Here is a 15,199-nt window from a genome sequence, read left to right on the forward strand (position 1 = left end):
TCTGGGGGTGACCTTTTGTAGAACATCATCTGTCAGCCGAACTTCACTTAATCCTTCCTCTTACGCTGTCTTCTGGCTTTCAGGATATAGCAGTTTGCAAATCAGATGGTTTGGTTCCTGCCAGTGAGTGACATTTCACAGGATGGGTGACATCGGAACGATTGGCCTGTGTGGTTGTCTCTGGGACCCTCAGAAGGATTTAAGCCCTGGGATTAGCAGGTCTATTTTTGGCCACCAAGTGCAGGACGGAGGGCATCTGGTGTGTGTCTCCTCTTGGCTGTGATGAGGCCTGGCTGACCCCAGCAAGGACTCTCCATGAGTGGAGTGTGGCAGCGCCGTGGTTAGCTGGCCAGGTGAGGGGTGTTTCTCCAATAAGCATTTGTAGATCTGCCCTCTACTAAACCTGCTTCACCCTGGTAGCCCCCCTCGGAGGCATACCAAGCCAGAGTATCCCAGGGACCGGGAACACTTGGGGACAGATGCCTGGTAGAGAGTCACAGAACCATAAAGTCACGGGGGTTAAAGCCAGAGAAACCAGAGTCCAACCCCATCAGCTTACAGAGAGGGACTGAGGTCAGAAAAGCCGAGAGTGCCTCTTCCAGGGTAGCTCATGGGTTAGAAGAGATTTTTCACCTGACTCCTGAAACTGTGGTCCCTTTAGCCAGTGCCCTGCCTCTCAGGATGATTCTAGAGTCACTTCATTCATTCATAAACAATGCTTATCGAGTGCTGACTCTATGCAGGCGGTGTGCAACATCCTGAGGACACTGCAGGCAGCGAGACCAGCGAGGTGTCTTAGTCCATGCATGCTGCTAGAACAACATACCTTAGACTGGGTAACTATAAACAACATACATTTAATGCTCACAGTTCTGGAGGCTGGGAAGTCCAAGATCAAGACACCAGCAGATTTAGTGTCTGGTAAGAGGCTGTTCCTGATAGATGGCACCTTCTATGTGTTCTCACATGGTGGAGGAGGGGGCACACAGGTTCCCTTGTGACTCTTTTTTTTTTTTTTTTGAGACAAGGACTTTCTTGCTCTGTCACCCAGGCTGAAGTGCAGTGGCACAATCCTAGCTCACTGCTTTCCTGGGTTTCTTGTACACAGATCAGACCTATGAGTGCATGGTGGTCATTACAGCTTCAATCTATGCTAGAAGGCAGGCGTGAAGGAGGCTGCAGCTGCAGATATGGGGTGGTGGGAGGCTTCCCTGAGGAGAGGATGTTGAAGGTGAGAGGTAGGATGCGTGAGATGCTCTCTGGGCAGTGGGAGAGGGTATCCCAGTGTGCTGTGGGCTCTGGGGCTGCAGAGATGCGTCTCTGTGGAGTTTGGATAAGCCCCGTAAAAACACTCCACACAGTGCTTCTAGAATCAGTCGGAGTCCATGGCACAAAGCAAGGGCTCAGTATATACTGAGTGAATGAATGAGTGAATGAATGAATGAATAAATGAGCCACCTGTCAAACTGCTTTTTCAGATCAGTCCAGTCAGGGGAATGGCGGTGGCTATGGGCTTCTGTAGTGAATGTCCTTAGACTCGGTGTGGCTGGTGATGAAGGATTGAGAGTCATCCTAGAGGGTGCAGAACACCTCCCATGACCTTCCCCAGAGTCCAAGCCCAGGGAGCAGTTGTGACATCCAGCCAAGCTCACACTTGGCCTGGAGGCTGGACCCCATGAGGACCAACCTGTGGTCTTCAGAGGTCGTGGGGAGGGAGGCCCCAGTGGACGCTGAATTCCAGCCTCTGTCTGGAGGCCTTTGAGCAGCAAGCACTTGGTGGCTGCACTGTGGATGGACTTAATGGTCTGAACCTGTAACACCCATTCAGGCATCAGAAAATCACCCTCGAATTATCTCTAGAGTTTTATTTCCTAGAATCCTGAATAGATCACATTTTATTGTTGAATACTGAAATCTCATTACTTTAGGAAGTGCTATTACTGGGCTATTACTGGAAAGGAATTCCTCTCTCCTGTTCTGATTAAAACCTCCTGTTCATGTTTAAAAAATAATTTCAGACCTATTTTTTTTAATGCTTCTAAAAGTATAAACGTGCAGCCAAGCGTCTTCTTTCCCTACACCCGGCGCCTGGGTGTCAACTTCCCTGGGCCTGCTGGTAGAGAGCGAGTGCAGCTCTGCAGAAGTAGAGACACCGGAGTCTCCTCCTGGACCCTCTTCTTGGTTTGAGAATGGTCCCTTTCTCTCCCTCTGGCTCAGTTGCTTCCTAAGATTCTAATGACAGTTCTGGCCAAAACAGGCAGCTCCCATTGCCACTGGTTTGAGACTTCAGCTCTGGCTTTTTTCACCAGGAACTGATTCTGGCATCTTGGGGCGTAGGGTCCAAGATGTGGCTTCTCTGCTGACTGACGGAGTCAGGGGAGCTGGCGCCACCCAGAGCAATACGTGGGGATGGGTGGAAAGCACTCCTCCGGGCAGCTCCTGCTCCTCTCTGGAGGCTGCTCGCTCTGTGCACAGGGTCATCAGCTTCCTGCGTCTGAATCCCGACCTGGGGGCATCCTCCATGGCCCTCAGGGCTCACTTGGCACTGTCACATGCCAATCCCACTGTGTCATGAATATTACCTGGTGACTTGCTTCTTTCTCCTCCTCCAGGACTCTGCCCGTTCTCTGTGACCCCAATGTACTTGGCACAGGGACTGGCATGGGGCACTCAGAAAATTGTCAAATGGATGGTAGAATTCACCAGCACCCAGAAAGCAGTGTGATTTGGGGAGTTTTCTCAGTGAGTGGCCGTGTGACTCCCAGGGGCAGAGGCGATGTCTTCAGCACATCTCTGTCCCTTTGCCAATCACACCCTGCTCAGTGGAGCCCACCTCGCCTGTCCTCCTCATTGCCTGCCCTGTTCTTGCCTGGCTGCACTGAGCTCCACATGGGGTATATTCCACATGGACACAGGGGAGGCGACCCCCTTCTCTCCAGGGCTGCTGCTCCAAGGCCGCGATTTGCCTTGGAGAAAGCTCAGAATAGCTGTGTGGCCCCCATGCTGATGCTGGGTGAGTGTGCATGTGGCTAGAATTCTTTTCTGGACTCTTCGCAAGTGGAATTATTTACAACCACCAGGGCCAATATTTCCCTGCTCCGCAGATGACTTGCAGCAGATGAAGTAGATGCTCTCTCCTTGCAGAGAGCTAATGATAACATTCAGCTCTTCCCACCCCACCAGTGTGTCTTTGATGGCGCAGCTGTGGATATTTTTATTTGCCCAGCCAAGTCGGCTGCTCGGTGCACACCTCTGAAGTGAAGGCCCTTGGGCTGTGAGCTGCAGAGGGCACTGGCGCCAGCCTTGTGCATTGACAGGAGACTGCAGGAACCTGCCAGCTTGGTTGCTGGCTTCCTGAGCTCTGTCTGCGGGTTCCCTCCCTGGAATGGACAAGGGGGAGCAGCCGATTTCTGATATGGCTCATCTGTCTGGGTCACTGGTTCCAGAAGTTAATTTTGGATGGAACTTCACAGGCACCTGGCTTCTGGTTATGCAAAACCTGACCTTTGGCTTCACTCTGGGGCCTTCCCTTCTCCTCACCCCAGGGCTTCTGCTGCCTCCCTCTCTTTGCCATTCTTTCCTCTTAAAAAAAAAAATATCCTGCTGACAGGAGCTTTCTAACTTGTCATTTTGGAGATCATCAACAAATTCTATAGAGAGGTGACCTCCATTATGAGAAAGAGACGGGGAGTTGGCCGGGACCCAAGCCAAGGAGCTGGAGCCTCTTTTGACTGGCAAGGTGACATTGAGTGTCATATCAGCATTCATGGCCAGCTCTCTTCTCCTCAGAGAGTAATTATTTCTTTCAGAGCGAAAGGTCCAATTTGCTGTAAAGAACAGAGCCCCAGGTAAAACGAAAGAGCTGTAAGCTCCCCTGACATAAAGTAGACCGGACTGCCCCCGTCCCCAGCCCTGCTCACTCCACATCATAATGGCCATTCGGCCAGATTTATTATGTTTATTTGTACTTCCTTCCTGTCATAACACATTAGGGTGGTTGCACATTGCATGGGTGAGGCCGGCTCGGCAGGTGGAGCCGAACACCTTGCAGCTGACACTGGCTCTTGTATCCTTGGCCAGCGCCTGGCTCTGGGCAGGGGCTGAGATGGCACCTTTGGAGAAACACTGGGAGAGCTGATGCCTGGCATTTGGGGCCAAGCTGAGCTCTGGGCCCTCTGTTCTCTCCTGGTATTTCCTCTACTCCTGGGACATTACAAGAATAAGTGGCCCAAGTCTGTGGCCTTGGATGCCAATACCACAATAGATGCCATTCACTGAGTGCTCACTCTGACCCAGATCATGAGACACTGGGCACTGATGGTTTTATTGAGCACAGGCCCTGGGCACTCTTGGTTTCATTGGGCACAGGCCCTGAGCACTCTTGGTTTCATTGGGCGCAGATACTGGGCACTGATGGTTTCACTGGGCGCAGGCCCTGGGCACTCTTGGTTTCATTGGGCACAGGCCCTGAGCACTCATGGTTTCATTGGGTGCAGACACTGGGCACTCATGGTTTCATTGGGCGCAGGCCCTGGGCACTCATGGTTTCATTGGGCGCAGGCCCTGGGCACTCATGGTTTCACTGGGCTCAGACACTGGGCACTTATGGTTTCATTGGGTGCAGACACTGGGCACTCATGGTTTCATTGGGTGCAGGCACTGGGCACTCATGGTTTCATTGGGTGCAGGCACTGGGCACTCATGGTTTCACTGGGTGCAGATACCCAGCACACAAAGCAGTCCTATTTGCCCATCTATGGCTGAGCAGAGTGAGCTCACAGTCAGTGACCCCTTCCCAGGCCACACCCCCACTAGTGCAGGAGCTCCCGCTGTGTGCACCCATGGGGTGGCTCTGGGGGGCCCTCATCACTTGGACTGCCTTTGCTTCTTTTCTCGTCTGCCCTCCCCTAAGCTGTAGCTCCATTTCTGTCTTGCACGCTGCTGCAGCCTCAGCACCCACCGTGGTACCTGGCCCGCTGCGGTGTTCCGCACATGTTGTTAAATTTAAATTGTTAAATGATTGGATGAGCCTGATGTGAGATGAGGACCTACCTGCCCAGAGTCATCCAGCTGCTCATCCACAGAGCCTGGGCTGACCTGCCGCGAAGCCCTTGCCAGTCACTATGCCTTCTTGACTTCCCATGGCACCATGACTGTCACACTGCATTGTGGCATAGTGTACCTCCACCTTCCTCCTTCTGCTTCTGTTTTTGGGAGTTCAGTCAAAGCTGACATGTTGCCCAAGACTAGAAGGGAGAGAGTGTGGAGGCCGGAGAGGTCGGCCAGGTCCTGGGTGTGGAGGTTGCTTCATGCCCCTCCTTCATCCCCACCATGGGGGCCTGGAGAAGGTAGGGTGGTGTCCTCAGTGAGGAGAGTCTGAAGGGGACCCAGGAGCAGAGGGAGGAGTCATGGTTGATTGGAAATTAGGACAACCAATGCAGGAAGCTCTCTGTCACAGCTTGCCCATTCTGTAGGTGAGATCCATGAAGGTCAGGAAGTTGAATAACCTACCTAAGTTTATCTGTCTAGTTGGGGGAAGAACAGAGTTCAGACTTGAACTTGAGGTGCCCTAATTCGTGTAAGAGTTTGAGGGGGTCATTCACAAGCACACCCTCGCTTCTGACACTAAGTGTAAATTCAGGGCAGGACCACCCTGTGGTTCCATAATTCACTGAAGGACTCACAGAACTCGCTGAAATCTGTTATGTGCGTGGTTAAGGCTTATCAGAGTGAAAGGACACAGATCAAAATCAGCTGAGGGAAGAGACACATGGGGCAGGGTGCGGATAGGTTCTGGGTGGGGATTCCAGCCATCCTCTCTGGGTAAGTTGTGGTACCACTGGCGTCTCCCCACAGCCTGTGTGTCGGTGTCGCCAACCAGGAAGCTCACCGGGTCTTGGTACCCAGTCTTTACTGGGGCTCACACATAGACTTGGTTAGCTACCCACATGTCTTCAGCCTCCAGCCCCTGCCTAGGACAAGCTGAGGTCATGGGACCCCAAACACACCCCCTTATCACATTGTTAGACTCTCGGGCATGGCCCAAAGCTCCAAAGACACTCTCACCTGATCAGTCCCCTCCCAGGAGCCCAGGGCACAGCCCAGACCTCTCTGTGGGTAAGGTTAATTCTTGATTCAATACAGTACTATGTAGGAGAGTGTCTAGGAACTAAATTCGGGCTTATTCCCTGGTAGACTCTTCTCACCCAGGGTCGAGGTACTTCAGGCCCTTGCCGTGGCCCACTGGTGACGTGGGTCCCTGCTGCGGTGTTCAGGCCCCTTGCTTACATCATGGCACTTCTCTCTTTTTCAGACTCACAGCAGCAATCACAGTCACATTCCACAGCCTCTCCAGCACCCAGCCAGCCCTCCGGGAGGGCAGCAGGGACTGGTCCACCCAACAACAGCAGCCATGTCCTCACCTCTTGCTGCAGCAGCAACTTTATTTGATTTGATGTATATGAAGAAATAAAACTCAGAAGTCAATTGACTTAAATATGGAACAATGCAGCTTGGTTATTATGGTGTATGCTAAATTTTAATGGCATTTAGAAAGCGTTTTGTGGGGTAGAAAATAGAAGCAAACCCATCAAACCTCAACTATGCTCTATGTTTTATAGTGCAGAACGTTTTTCTGCTACAATCCAAAGACTTTAAAATGTAATAAGGTACATTTGAACCCAAGGGTTTTAAAATCGACGTAAGAAACGTGCACATCCAGAAATGGAGTAAAACAATCCATTACTGTCCGGGTCGTATTCGAGGGAAGACACACATTCCTGGAAAGGCTTTTAACATTTCGTGTTCCACAGACTCTTATTTATTGACACGTATTAGTGTTTAAGGATTAATATATCGCTAAGTGAGAAAGAAAAGTGTGGTTGGGAGGGGTTTTGATAGTCGGCGTTCTTGGGTTTCTTGCTGTTTTTGAATGCATTTACTCAGATATATTTAAAATCACATGCCACATAAATGGATATATCAATTGAGAAATAAGGCAAATTTTCCCTTCTTACATTTCATTAAAAATGCATTCTGACTGTCACATGTCTGTATCCCCCTTGTCCTTCCCACCGAACATGATTTTTCAGAGCCCGCCATTATTGCCCTGAGTCCTGGGATATGACACTTTTTTTTTTTTTTGAGACGGATCTCGCTCTGTTGCCCAGGCTGGAGTGCAGTGGTGCAATCTCGGCTCACTGCAAGCTCCGCCTCCCAGGTTCACACCATTCTCTTGCCTCAGCCTCCCGAGTAGCTGGGATTACAGGTGCCCACTACTACGCCCGGCTAATTTTTTGTATTTTTAGTAGAGACGGGGTTTTACCGTGTTAGCCAGGATGGTCTCAATCTCCTGACCTCGTGATCCGCCTGCCCCGGCCTCCCAAAGTGCTGGGATTATAGGTATGAGCCATCGCGCCCGGCCTGGATATGGCACTTTCTAACACTCTGGGTTTTGTTTGTTTGTTTGTTATGAGATGGAGTCCTGCTTTGTCACCCAGGCTGGAGTGTCGTGGCGTGATCTCGGCTCACTGCAACCTCCACCTCCTGGGTTCAAGTGATTATCTTGCCTCAGCCTCCCGAGTAGCTGGGATTACAGGCGCCCGCCACCATGCCCAGCTAATTTTTTTTGTATTTTTAGTAGAGATGGCGTTTCATCATGTTGGCCAGGCTGATCTCAAACTCCTGACCTCAGGTGATCTGCCCGCCTCAGCCTCCCAAAGTGCTGGGATTACAGGCGTGAGCCACCATGACCAGCCACACTCCATGTTTTTGATCGCCCTGTCTGTCTTTCAGAGTTTCTTGGCCGTCCCCATCAAAGGTGTTCAGGAGTCTCTGTGGCTCAACACAGTGTGAGAGTTCTCAGGAATGGCCCAGCCTCTGTGGGTGGTGCAGCAGCTGCCTGCAGAAATCTGCCCACATCCCTGACATTCATTTGACAGATGAACCCGTTTCCATGATCTTCAGTTTAGGCCTGAAGAAATCCTGGAGATCTTCTAATTCGGTGGTTCTCCACTGGGGATGATTTTGTCCTCCCACTCCAGGGACATTTTTGGTTACCATGACTAGGAAGTAGAGGGTGGCCCTCTGGGCATCTGATGGCATCTGAGATCTAGGAAGGTTCTGCATCATCTCAGATCACACAACTGGCCAGTGGCCGAGATGGAGCAAAACTCTCCTGGAGTCCAGACCCAGCCTGGGGAAGTCCTGGGCTGAGCGTCCACCTCTCTTCTTTATTGCTGCACCCCTGCCCCACCCAGGCTCTGACCTCTCCCTGAAGCTTCTATGCCAGTAGTGTGGCTTGGGCTCACAGTGTCAAGAACAACCAGGTCTTCCTGGGCTGAGGCTGCCAGGCTTGGCCGTCCTTCTATCCTAAGTCCCTCACCAACCTCCCTTCATCTCCAGCCACCGCCAGAGCCCATTCTTGCCCTTCAGAAGCTGCTCTCCTTCGTACAATATGGGTGAGGCCACTGCAGGTCCCTTAGGGGACAGCATAGACCTGCTTGATGCTGATAAGCACAAATCTAGGTAAGACTGAAAATGTTGGTGATATTTTTGTGAGTATCCTTGCTGTATGTGTTTAGTTTTTTGTTGTTTAGTTAAACTAGCATGCAGTTTCTTTTTCAAAAGCTCAAAAGTATCCACATCCTACCCCACCGTCTAGTCGAGCTGCCATGTCTTTCCTGGGCCGGATCTGTTACAGGCTGATCACTGAGCAGCTGCCGACATAGTGGGCCCGTGATTGGGCATCTCGCGTTATTACTTAGCCTTGCCCGTGAACACGTCTCTGTGTTTCTCAATCAACTTCATCACCATCAGTGTTAATAATTACAATCGCCACAGTGACGGAGCCCTGTGCCAGTGCTGCCATGAGTGCTTTGTGTGTAGGAGCTAATTTGATACCCACAGCAGCCTTGGAGCCCCATGTGCTCTTACTAGCACGTTGCACAGAAATGATGCACAGAGAGATGAGACACGTGGCTTCCGGTTGCAGAGCTAGTCGGCAACAGGACCAGGATCTGAACCCAAAACAGCCATCTAGAGCCGCCTGGATGCATCTACAGCCACCACCCTACAAGGCTTCTCGCTTTCAATGGCTGCACCCTGGTGGAGCAAAGGGGCCAGGCCCCATTGAAGTGGCCCTGGGCCAACCGAGTGGTGCTTCCACAGTGCCTTTACTCAGAGCTCTGTCACCAACCTGGTGTCACTGTGGAAGCTCCACAGGTTCTTGCCAGCTCCCCCCACCCCCACACTTAGCCTGCAGGAGGCATGAGAAGCAGGGGAAGAAATGAAATGGTGACTCTAGTGCAGAGTCTGTCAATCTTGGCTCTATCAGCCATGGCACTGGGTCATTTTGGTTGTGGGGAGCTGTCCTGTGCATTGTAGGACGTACAGCAGCATCCTTGGCCTCCACCTCCTGGAGTATTTCTACCCAGTAGCACCCCGTCTCTGCCAGTTGTGACTGCTAAGCAAGTCTCCAGACTTTGCCAAATGTCGCTGGGGCTGCCAAAGCTCCAGCATAGGCAAAGGTTTTGCTAAAGCCCAGGATTTGATTCTCTGTGGATTTCAGTTCTCCCAGCCCCCAGGGAGCCCCGAGTTGGCTGCGATTGAATGAAGTGAGATGTGGGCCTAGGCACTGTGCGCAGGTGGGTGAGAGTGCTCCACCTCAGTCCACCGCCTCTCCCCTACTCAGGGGGAAGCCTTGTAGGGTGGTGGCTATGAGACCTCCGCATTGCAGTGGGGGAAGGTTGCACTCAGTCTCAGTCTGAGTCCCACAGAGCAGAGGAGCCAAGAGACAACGGGAAACCCAAGACAATGATCACCTGCTTCCAGACAACTTTGCTTTTTTGCCTTGTGGGGAAACTTATAAATTATTTGGAGAGCAATATTAGTCTTTTTTTTTTTCTGAAAAGGGTTCTGCATCTTTAATAGACCCTGGTTTTGAAACATAACTCACAGAGTTGTACAAATACCCCATCAATAGTGCAGTGGCTCATTTCATTGTTCTCAGCGCATGGAATCTTCATTATTTGCACTGTTGATAAAAGGCAGCATTTTCAGCAGATCTGCACTACTCCATTTAGCTGAGAACAATGATTTATTCCTCCCTCACTATTGGACATCCTCAGTTTCCTTGGGTAATAAAGAATGCTCCCATGGATGGGATGAACAGGAACGATCGGCTGCTCTGAGCCTGGCAAAGTCAGGAAGAGCAAGAAGGGTCCTGACTGGTGGCTCCTGCACAGGGAGAAGGCCCCAGAGCCTGCCTCCCCACCCCACTGGCAACCGCAGCCTGCGGTGGAAGTCCAGAGTTAGTACACTTCATTGACAAATTGCCCAGGAAGCAGCCGGGCCCCTGATGGAAAACTGCCCGTCTCAGCACAGACAGTGTGCCTGGTCCCAAACACTCCTTTCTGCATGGAGGTGAAATTCGAATAGAGCCCTTATTCAATACCACAACTCAGGGATGGGCAAAGTTGTGAGCATGTTTGCGTGCCTGCTCTTGTTTTCTCCATATTAGAAAATTCACAGACTGCTGAGAGAGGGAAAATAAGAGTAATAGCTTCAAACTGGAAATGGAAGAACTTTCACATTCAACACAAAAGGGAATTGTTGCAATCCTAGGGCAAACGAGAAAAGAGCCCAGCCCGCTGCTTAGCAGAGGACGCAGGCATGGGGAGAGGAGGAGGGGCCGCCAACAATGGCAAAAAATTCTGCCTAGCAGTTTGCTCCATTGCAGCCTTGCCTGGGTGGAAGGGAAGAAGGTTGGAGATTTCTAGCATTCCTTGGAACAGATTAATGGCTCTAGAGATGCCACACCTATTGGTGGATGGCGTCTAGCCTTACCTTTACAAGGAGCCAAATATAAGGAAGAAGGCATGCGGCACCCCTGAGCAATGGGCATGCACGCTCACCAGACACCAGTACACTGGAGAGTTGTGTGCATGGAAGTGAGGGCTCAAGGAACTCTCTGGGCTTCTTACCAGCCTCTAGGCCACTATCTCTATTTATGCTGTTATTACCCCCACGTTGCAAGGGAATGAAGCTCAGAGATGAGACACGTGGCTTCTGGTCACAGAGCTAGTCGGCAGCAGGACCAGGATCTGAAGCCAAAACAACCATCTAGAGCTGCCCATATAGCCTTCACCCTACAAGACTTCTCACTTTCAACAGCTGCACCCTGGTAGAGCAATGGGGCTGAGTCCCGTTAAAGTAGCCCTGGGCTAACCTGGTGGATGCGATAACCAGCAGATAGCCGCCAGCCCAGCCAGGTCAGACCCAGAGATGAAACACTATTTCCTTTTTTCCCTGCACCCCCTGGGGTTGTCTGCAGGGTGCTTGCAGGGCTCCTTGGTAGAGCTACTTTTTCCTAGAAGGTTCTAGAAGCAGAGGATGAATGAATCTGTGGCTGGGTCCTTTGTGTTGGGGCATTAGGAGTCGAGATGAGCTTCTGGGAGATAGGGCACCATGGAGCACATTTTAGAGAGGATGCCAGTGCATGCAGGGCCGTCGTCCTCAGCTTCCAACCAACTAACAAGGATTACCTAACCCAGTCCCCGACCCAAAATCACCATCGGCCACACCCTAGAGACTCCTGTGGGGCCCTTGAATAACCTCACCAGGTAGGAACAAAATCCTGTTTCAAAGAGTAATTGTTGCTATGGCAACTGGCCTTATGCACTCACCTGGTTGCCACTGGGGGACTGAGGCGGACGCACATGGTGTGTTGGCAAAGAAAGGAAAAAATGCCAGCCCTGGGACCAATACTCATGGGGACAGGCAAGGGAGTCGAGGTGTTCAGCCATCAAAACCCATCTTCCCGTCTGGAGCAGCAACAGGCTGGGCCTTCCCCTGTGCAGGCTGGCACCATTGATTAGGGGACCTGTATCCCCATGGTTACCCAGGCTGGAGGATGGCAGTAAATACTGGGGCCTCGATTCCAGGCAAAAGATGTTAGACTCAGGTTTGTTTGTGAATTTGATAATCGGATATTTCCTACCATAAAGGCCTTTCCATTAATTAATGCAAATATTAAAGCTTTATAGAGCCAGCTTCCTGTAAGTCACAAAGTTTGTCAACAAAGACAGGGCGGAGAGAAGGGGGCAGGGAGAGGTAACCTGTAGGACAGGAGGCAGCGGACTAGGGCAAGGGCCACTCTGCTCTTCCCAGGTAGGGCCCTTCCCATCAGGGAGCCGGCCTACCAAGGGGTCTCCCAGCTGCCTCACCAGCTCACTTCCCTCGGACTAAGAGCCCCTGAGTCCTCAGCTTTTAAAACACTAATAGGGAGGCCAAATAAATATTTCAAGGTCACCTAAGGGCTCCCTTGGGTCTTGTTTATTTATAGCATCCTGGCCACCTCCATCTAGAAATGTTTCAAAGTGCAGAAGTATGAATAGTAAGAAAACAGCTCTTCATTTATTTATTTGGTTATGAATGTATTTATTTTCACTGTCTCTACCAACTCGATGGGCCTGGGCATAACTGGCCAGCACGTGGCCCTGCTCTGGTCCTTGGCATCTGCCTGCTTGCTCGGGGAGCATCTAAATGGAAACTCTGCATTGCATTGAGTCCTCAGCTGCAAAAAGGAAGCTAGTTAGCTCCAGGGGGCTCACAAGGAGAGTGTACCTGCCACCACACATAAGCGTGAGCCAAGGTGTGCTGTCATCCTGGAGACCCTGGCCCAATTCCCTGGAGCATCTATGGAGACAGGGCATAAGCAGTGCCTAATTTAGCGAGTCCAGCAGTGAGGACATTCCATGCCAGTGAGCTCATGCAGCAGAAGGGGTCAGTATTAGCTGGGCTTCATTGTCCTCCCTCTATTCCTGGATGATACCGCCCTCCTAAGAGGTAAGTGTCATCACACCCATTTCATACTAGAGACTGGAAGAGATCAAAATTGTAGCCCCAGGTTGTGAACGTGGAGGATGGTGGAGCTAGGACTTGAACCTGGCTCTGTCCGACATCTTCTCCTGTCTCAGCACTGGTGTCTCTTTTGCCCTGGAGATGGAAGCCAATGGTACTGTCTGCCCAGGATTGGTTACCGTTTGTCCCCAGCCCTTGCCTATGTGAGCAAAATGACCTCTCAGATGGGCTTCTCCCTGGGAGCTAGTCTGTCCTCAGCCTGTGTCCAAAGGCTCTAATGGATGAGATCACAGACCGGATCACAGATTCGGATCTGTCTGGAAGTGCTGGACCCCTGCTGCATGTCCATTCTGAAAAGTGCTCTGCCCAGGCAAGATGGCACTCAAGCTCCACTCTACATTAATTTAATTAATACAATTAATTTAGACCAAATCTAGTCTGCCCACCCTAGTCCCAGCACATAGGGTGCACTCGCCTGACTGAGGGCTGAGGGGCCCCCCTTTACCTCTCTACCCCAGGAAAGACCTGACCGCCTCCCAGAGTTCATTCATTCAAGCATTTACTAGGGACTTAAAAAGCGCAAGGCACTGGGAATACAGCAGCAATCAACACCATCCTCACCATGGGGAGACAGACAAGTAATAAATGTGTAAGAGCAGCAGCGAAAAGGCCAGGTGTAGAGGGGAACCTCTGACATGGCTCAACCGAGAGTCTGGCCCTGTTCTCCTGCGATTCTCTCAAAGCCTCCCTCCTCCTTACAGTTCTCTACTCTCAGGCCGGCTTCCCTGTGTTAGTAAAATGACTGTAGTCCTCTCAGGCCCCGCAGATATTCTCCACTGTCTTAAAGAAGAGAGAACCTCTCTTTTCCCAACCATTAAGTAAAAAGTCCCAGGTTTCGCTCTGCATCTGTTTAGGTCCTCTGACCTCCTGAACCAATCACTGCAGCTAGTGGATACAATTCATTTAGACTAAGGATTGACAAACTATGGCCCATGGACCAAATCCAGTCCACCATCTGCTTTTAAAAAATAAAGATTTTTGAGGAGGCCGAGGCAGGTGATCATTTGCGGTCAGGAGTTCGAGACCAGCCTGGCCAACGTGGTGAAACGCTGTCTCTACTAAAAATACAAAAATTAGCTGAGTGGTAGTGGTGTGCACCTGTAATCCCAGCTACAGGGGAGGCTGAGGCAAGGGAATTGCTTGAACCCGGGAGGCAGAGGTTGCAATGAGCTGAGACTGTACCACTGCACTCCAGTCTGGGTGACAGAGTGAGAGCCTGTCTCAAAAAAATAATAATTAAAAAAATAAAGTTTTATTGGAACACCTCCATGCGCATTTGTTTACATATTGTATGGCTTTTCCAAGACTCTGGTGGAATCAAGAAGGCGCCATAGAGACTGTATTGCCTAGAAAGCCAAAAAGATGTACAGAAAAGGCCTTTTACAGAACAAGTTTGCAAACCCCTCGCTCAGACACATGGGAGTCTGTCCTGGGAGCTGGTGTTAGAGGAAATTCTCCCAGTTCTAGTGAACTTTACATAAGTGCTGGAGGGCAGTTGATCTATGCACTGTAGCACCTGCTATTCCTGTAGCCATTCAGCCAAAGAAGCCTGACGGCCTTGTATGTAACTAACTGTGTGCTCTGCCAGAGAGATCCTAGCTTCAGAGAGAGGGAGGAAGCCGTGTTACAGCCAAAAGCAAGAAGCGACCCGAAAGTCCCTCCACAGAGGAATAAACAAAATGTGATCTATCCATACGATGGAATAATATTCACCCATAAACAGGAATGAAGTATGAATCCACACTACCACCAGGATGCACCTGAGGATGTTTTGCTGAGTGAAAGAAATCAGTCGCAGCAGGCCGCACATGGTGTGTTTCATTTATGTGAACGTCCAGGCAAATCCACACACACAGAAAACGGGTGGGTGGTTGCCTGGGGCCGGGGGCAGGGAGGAGTGGGGAGAGTCTGCTTCAGGAGAATGGGGTTTTCTTTCAGGGTGATGAAATGTTTTAGAACTAGATAGTGGTGATGGTTACACAGCTCAGAACATCCTAAAATCCACAGACCTGTACACTTTAAAATGGTGAATTTTATGCTATGTGAATTTTACTTCAATTAAAAAAAAAAATCGGAGACCGAGTCAGAGGCCACACTAAACTATGGGGCTGGTGGGGGATGAGGCCTGTGGGCTCAGCAGGTGCATTCAAAGTGGGGACCCAGGGGCCCAGGCTTCCTGGGAGGGACTTTATTCCAGCTTTTCCTTAGCTCATATCTTGCACAGGCTCCTTAAGGCACCCCCATCCCCATCCCCATCCCCACTATGTCTCTGAGTTGC

The 15,199-nt window shown here is 50.8% G+C and overlaps 1 protein-coding gene across 15 annotated transcripts in view; it reads left to right on the forward strand.

Annotated features, from left to right (window-relative positions):
• CAMTA1 (calmodulin binding transcription activator 1) overlaps nucleotides 1–15,199 on the forward strand; it is a 975,709-nt gene that overhangs the window by 576,473 nt on the left and 384,037 nt on the right. The gene's annotated exons all lie outside the window — the stretch shown is intronic.

Source organism: Hylobates moloch, unplaced genomic scaffold (genome assembly GCF_009828535.3).
Source record: "Hylobates moloch isolate HMO894 unplaced genomic scaffold, HMol_V3 SCAFFOLD_9, whole genome shotgun sequence".
Taxonomy (NCBI): domain Eukaryota; kingdom Metazoa; phylum Chordata; class Mammalia; order Primates; family Hylobatidae; genus Hylobates; species Hylobates moloch.